The 6664-nt window shown below is 42.9% G+C and overlaps 1 long non-coding RNA gene across 1 annotated transcript; it reads right to left on the bottom strand.

Annotated features, from left to right (window-relative positions):
* Positions 1–352: 352 nt before the first annotated feature.
* LOC107566115 (uncharacterized) lies at positions 353–1299 on the bottom strand. Its single transcript, XR_001606460.1, has 3 exons — positions 1265–1299; positions 743–914; positions 353–430 (listed from the first exon to the last, which is right to left on the bottom strand). It is a non-coding gene; the product is annotated as an uncharacterized lncRNA (long non-coding RNA).
* Between the last annotated feature and the right edge of the window lie 5365 nt (positions 1300–6664).

The raw sequence follows: 6664 nt of genomic DNA, 5'->3' as shown, positions 1-6664 counted from the left end.
AATTGGTTGATTTGTGTGTTTATGGTCAATATGTTTCTGTATTTTTTTTTTATTCATGAGGGTACTGCACAGTGGGCATTTCTGTTTAATAACAGGCTGTGCACGAACCCTACCTGGCATGTTACAAACTGTGCTGGTGGCTGATGGGGTCCTAGTTGTCGTTGCTGGCATGTTACAAACTGTGCTGGTGGCTGATGGGGTCCCTGTTGTCGTCGCTGGCATGTTACAAACTGTGCTGGTGGCTGATGGGGTCCCAGTTGTCGTCGCTGGCATGGTCGCGACCCTTGGGACAGTAAATTTTGCACTAGTGGTTGACAGCATTTTACGCTGCTTTGATTTACAAATTTCCTTAGAATTGTGGCTGTACAGTAGAGACAGTGGAAATGTTGGGTTGGTCTGCAGCCCAGTCCACATCTGTGAAATGTTAAATCTGAAATATAGGGGGAAAAAATAGTAAACACTCAGTTCCTGGAGGTCCAGGGTGCTTCAGAGTGTAACTCCAACCCTACTCAAAACTTATCCGCGTTGTGTATTAAAATGTTTAGTGTTATGTGTTCAAAGATATGAAATATTATTATAAAATACAAATATACAAATATATAACTGTTTTGTGTTTTATTAGAGTGTTTGTGCGTATTGCTCGTCTAAACTTTTGACTTTAATGGCCAATTTTGACCTAATCATGCAGAAAACCAGACTACTATTACATAATATTAGATGTAATATAATAAGACGTTCATACCTCAATGCACAACAGCCTTTTTGAAGTGAATTTTGATGTGACTATTCAATTTGTCCAGTCTTGTCGGGTTAAAAATACTGCTAGCACAAAAAGGGCAGTGAAAATTTCTGCAGCATGTTGTGCATTGCTCCAAAGGTGGTACTGCTGAACCTCTCTGAATCGTTATATGATTCTATAGATGAAATCAAATACATTTAAAGCATTTCTCAAAGTCAGAAAATTTAACAATTGCAGTAAAATACAACGTCAATAACAAATGAAAATTCCAAATCATGAATATGTAACCTAACAAAGTGATACAATCCAATTGCAAAATAACTACGTGCTCAAGTGCCTTCGTCACAATGCCCACTTGCAAAATACTTAGAGCCATTTTGTATAAGCGTTAATCCAAAAACAATCGATTAAATACACAAAGGCAATTCTCTTTTTTTTACCGTTTTCTCTTCTTCCGCCATGATGATTCCATTTTTATTAACTTTTGACTGAGCTCTCGTAACTATACTGTGATTAACTTCTTACCGTGTCTTCCACCATTATTAGTTTACATGAACTCCATCCACTTACGATCTGATACTGCTACTCCGCCCACTTCTGTCCTCAGACTGTTAGTCTGGCGCTGTTGTCCTCAGACTGTCATGACGTATGGTTCTGCGGTTCTGCAGTTGGTTGTTATTGAGTTTTCCCGGGTCTGCGCGCGCAACAAGTGGGCAGGCAATATGTTAATGTTTCATGTTAACTTGGGATTCGTTTGAAAAAATACTCGTTTAAATGACTCAGAGTCGACTCTTTCTTTTGAGAGACAATAACTTTATACACAGTGCACTTTCAGATTTAAATCTTTGCAGGATGTTTTCATTCACTTAGAGCTGTGTTACACACTGCATTAAAGAAAAAAATAGGGGTACTTTAAAGTAATGTAATCATCTGGTTTACGCCAGGTTTCTGTCAAACATAGCACATCTAGTTTATGATCTGTGATCATATCATTTACAAAAAGCTCTTTCATAGAAAGGGATCTAATATTCATTAAAGTGCCCCTATTATGCCATTCCCAACATTGCCTTTCATTCAGTGTGTAATGCAAACGATCAGCAAAGTTGTAAAGCCAAAAGTGCACGATAAGTTATTGTCTCCCAAAATAAAGAATCAACTCTCTACAGCCTAAACGAGTCGTTAGTAATTAGAATCCCACTTAGCCGTCATGGGGTAGCCATCACAGAGTAACACATTTGCTTAATTTCTGCCTATGTTCTACGTTGGCCAGCAGCAAACAACTTGACCCCGCCCACAAACACGTCATTTTACTGACGACTGCTTCTCTAATCTCGGGGAGTTCAAAAAAAAATCTCGGGGAGTTCAACGAGGTTCACTAGATGCTTGCTCTTGAAAGATGGCTCAGTACCCTGTTTATTTGGACCAGTTGGCTCCACTGAATCACAAGTATAATAAATAATAGATGTTTATATTTTCTATCGAACATTCAAAATACGGAACTACTGCAATATGCGTAACGTTTCCGACACCCGCGCTGTATGCGGTAGACCAATCACAACAGACTGGGCCATCTTACCAATCAGAGCAGAGTAGGCTCACGGAAAGGAGGGATTTAGAGAGACTGGATCTTAGAACTGCTTTGAACGAATCGTTTGAGAATCGCTGGAAAATGAGGTGATATTAAATGCATATTTTGAGAAAACAAAAGCATTTTTGACCTTGCATGCATGTAATCCTATTGTAGGAGACTCTCAAAACAATATTAGGAACCTTAAAAATGGCATAATAGGGGCAATTTAAGCCAAGCTTTATCATTAGAGACAGCAATAGCAGCTTTCCACACCCCTTTAAGTGATGGGCCTCTGGAGAGGCACCAGTTGGTCATACGGTTCCTCTGTGTTGCATGGAGCATGAGGCCTGTGGCTCATGCCAGCGTCCCAACGTGGGATCTGGTGATGGTTCTCGAGGGGTTATCCCTGGCCCCCTTCGAGCCGTTGGAGTCAGCGTCAGAGAAACATGGCACGCTAAAGATGGCTTTCCTGTTGGCTATTATGTCCCTCAAGCGAGTTGGGGACCTTCAAGTTTTGTCTGTTGCTAGGTTCTGCTTGGAGTTCACTCCTGGGAGAGTAAAAGTCATCCTGCATCCTAGACCAGGCTAAGTAGCCCAGTCAATATTTTTACAGGCCTTGCATCCTCCACCACATGTGTCGGCAGACCAAGAGAGGCTTCATTTGCTTTGGCCTGTATGGGCTTTGGAGATGTATGTTTGGAAGTCCTCTCAATGGAGGAAGTCAGATCAGTTATTGGTGTGTTTCTGGTCCCCCAGGAAGGGATCCCCATCCTCTAAGCAAACTATTAGTAATTGGATTGTTGAGGCCTACCAGGTGCCTACTTGGCCTACCAGGTGCACGGTATGCCTTCACCTCTGGCCATTAGGGCACATTCCACTAGAAGTATGGCATCTTCTAAAACCCTTTTTTCGCGTGTCTCCTTGCAGGAAATCTGTGATGCTACGGACTGGGCCACCCCACATACTTTCATGAGATTTTACAGTCTACACCTTCCTTCTACACTGGGTGCACAGGTGCTCTCGTCCTAAATTGTGTCTGGACAGTTCACACTAGGTATGACACAGCTTGAGTTCCCTCAAAGGGGAACATCTCAGGATATAACAGTAAACCCCTGTGCCCTGCGAAGGAAACGAGATGCAGCATCTCTTTGCCTCACCTCGGTATGCCTGAGGTAGCTTGTGTACCGGCGTCCCTTTGTAGTTTCCGTATGTGTTGTCAAATGCCACGTAGCGAGTTATGTCTCACTATAGGAAACACCAATCAGGATTGGACTAGTTTCACACAAGCTTCAGACGCTTGCACACCGAAGGTGTTCCCCAAAGTGTTATCATATGATGCAGCATCTCGTTCCCTTCTCGGGGAACAGGGGTTGCAGGCAAAACCTGAGACGTTCTCTGATAACAGGAGCAAGATGTGTCACTATAGGAAATGCCTCAGGAGACTGATCACGGAAGCACTAATAACATGCTGTTACTTGACAGGAGCACTGCCTGCCTGATATATATTTTGGCTGTCACACCAGAGTCTCATCCCGTCATGGCTGCCATTCCAGAGTGAGAAAATGTGCTTGGAGAGGTTAGTTTCTAAAAGTCCACAGGGCCTACTACAGTGCAGCGTTGATATACATGAATATATGCAGTAGAAATATAAGGGTTAATATATGAGTATGCAAGAACTAAATTTCCATAAGGGCAATTCCAGTACAATTGCAAGTAAAATAAAGTGTTTTAACACCTGGACCTCCATAATTATGATCCAATATATAAATTTCCTCCTGTGTGAAATGCTACAAAAATTCTGAGATGAGTGTAACATCTCAGTCATTAAGACAGAAGGAAAATAATATCTGTTTATTATTAATAATAATATTAAGGATATTATTATCAGCTCTTCCCACTCTCAAAATATACAACTCAACAGTGTTATCTATCCATGGTTTCTTGGCTTTGATATTTCCTGAATATAAAATTAATCTTTGTTTTCTGGGGGTCTTAAGCAAAGAAAGGAAATTATGGCGCTAACAGCTCTGCTTAAAGCTACATAGGCACATTATTGTATTGGAAAACACTTAATAATATCGACTGGCAGACTTGCTGTTATCTCAGACTTTCATTTCAACAGTATTATGCACAGTTTGTACTGTTGCTTTCTTGTGTGTTAACTAATTCACTATCCTGTATGGTTTAGTATTATGCAAAGATTTGTGATTTACCAATAGGTGCCCTGATGTCATAACCATTTATATCAACAGCTGGTTCAGACACAACAGCTTTCACCCTTCTAGGAATATATGTCATTAAACTTTGACTGATACAACTGATGCAATATGTTACCTGCTATTTATCTGCAATGTACATGTTACTAATCCTGTGAACAGCATCCACCAGTTGCAGCAAGCATTGATTAATCCATTAGCTTTCCCAAGCTATCTGATGAATATATAACAGTCTGAGCCCTTAATCCTTTTATAAAGGACAAATTAATTAGACTGAAAGGTCTCCTTTGCTTTGATGTACTTAAGAAGAGCCTCACTTCCCTTCATACTAACACGCACATTTACGTCTTGCAATTTGCATGTCATCTTATGACTATTCCTCAGATCTCGATTTGAGATCATTGATCCTGATATTTTGGTGCTAAAGTCCTTTTTTGACATTTACTATCTGATATATCCATTATGTGTAAATGTGCCTCCATTATAGCTGTTAGCTTGACAAAGAATGGCCTGTATTTCTGATCCTGAGTCCTTGTAATGTAGGCTTTCATCAGAGATAAATGAATAGAGGTTAAAAAAGACCTTGTGAAAAAAGATGATGAACAGCAAGTGAGGGTTTTTGATTGTGTGTGAAAGTAAAAATGCACAAGCAAGGTGGGGTTCAGTCCTCTCTGTTATGATTAATCTGTTTAGAGGTCAAACAGATACTCATCTGTGCCACAGCAGCAAGTGACCCGGTTTCGACCTTGTTCATCTCTGGTGAAAATTGTCAGCACTTTCTCACGAGCTTGCATCTCTCTGAGACTTGTAAAGTAGGTTTTATTAATGAACACACCCTTAAATTATTTATATAATTCTGCACCTATTTACCATATCAGACACTTCTCTTAGACAAATCTCTGTGGGCCTGCTGAGAAATAGGATCAAAATGTCTCCCTGCAGAAATCCCTGCAGTGCACCAGGGCAAACATAGCCACTGCAAAGACTGAAGACTGGAGACATCGCGAGGATGTGACAAAATGTACCGATACATCAAAAATGTAAGCCAATTAAGGAGAATAAATTTATATGTTTTTAGTTTTTCTGATAAGTTAAGTATATATTGTAATGGGGTGGAAGGAACACACGACAAGGAGAGCTCAAATAAAGACCCCGGAGGGTGGATTTATTCACAAATCAAGTGTCCAAGTGAGGGAGGTGGGTGCTGAGGTGAGTCGGTGCTTCTCCGTGAGTGAGCTCCAGTGGCGGCGAGTCTGTTTGGCGCTCGTGTTCGGGCTGATTGGTCACACGCTGGTTTCTGGAATGTAAAGGAGAGAACGCGTTAGATCTCAGCTTCAGGGAGAGTATGTCTGTCTTCCCGACCGTCGGGCCTCACGCGGCTTATCTGGCCGCGGGCTGATGACTCTCAGCTGTGACCGATCAGCCCGTGATGAGCACGTGCAGGTGTTCCTCATCCATTTCCAGGGCAACGCTGATGAGAACTCGGGACGCAGACCTGCAAAAGCTGACCAGATCCGAGAAAGGCCGTCGGCATTGGTGTTGGCTGCTCCGGTGCGGTGGCAAACAACGAAGTGGAAGTCCTGGAGCACGAAGAACCACTGTGTCACCCTGGCGTTAGTGTCCTTGGCCCGGGCCATGCATTGTAGGGGCGCGTGATCCGTTATGAGGGTGAACTTACAGCCAAGGAGGTAATAACGCAGCTCCAGGACTGTCCACTTAACCGCCAGAGCTTCCTTTTCCACGGTTGCATAATTTTTCTCGGCTGGGGTCAGCTTCCTGCTAATAAACAACACGGGATGTTCTTCACCTTCCTGGACTTGAGACAGAACAGCTCCCAATCCCATTTCGGAGGCATCCGTTTGCAGCAGGAAGGGGCAGCCAAAGTCCAGGGCGCGCAGGACCGGCTCGGAAGTGAGCGCCCGCTTCACTCCCTGGAATGCCTCTTCAGCGTCGGAGTTCCAGGCTACTCGCTCTGGCTGCCCCTTCCTGATCAGGTCTGTCAGAGGGGTGGCTAGAGAGAAGAATTTAGGGATGAAGCAGCGATAATACCTCGCCAACCCCAAAAAAGCTTGTACCTGAGTCTTCGTGCTGGGCCTCGGGGCGGCGCGCACTGCCTCCACCTTTCTCTCCTGGGGTTTT

Source organism: Sinocyclocheilus grahami, unplaced genomic scaffold (assembly GCF_001515645.1).
Source record: "Sinocyclocheilus grahami isolate Dianchi unplaced genomic scaffold, SAMN03320097.WGS_v1.1 scaffold1047.1, whole genome shotgun sequence".
Lineage (NCBI taxonomy): Eukaryota > Metazoa > Chordata > Actinopteri > Cypriniformes > Cyprinidae > Sinocyclocheilus > Sinocyclocheilus grahami.
This window is presented reverse-complemented; position numbering and strand designations above follow the sequence as displayed.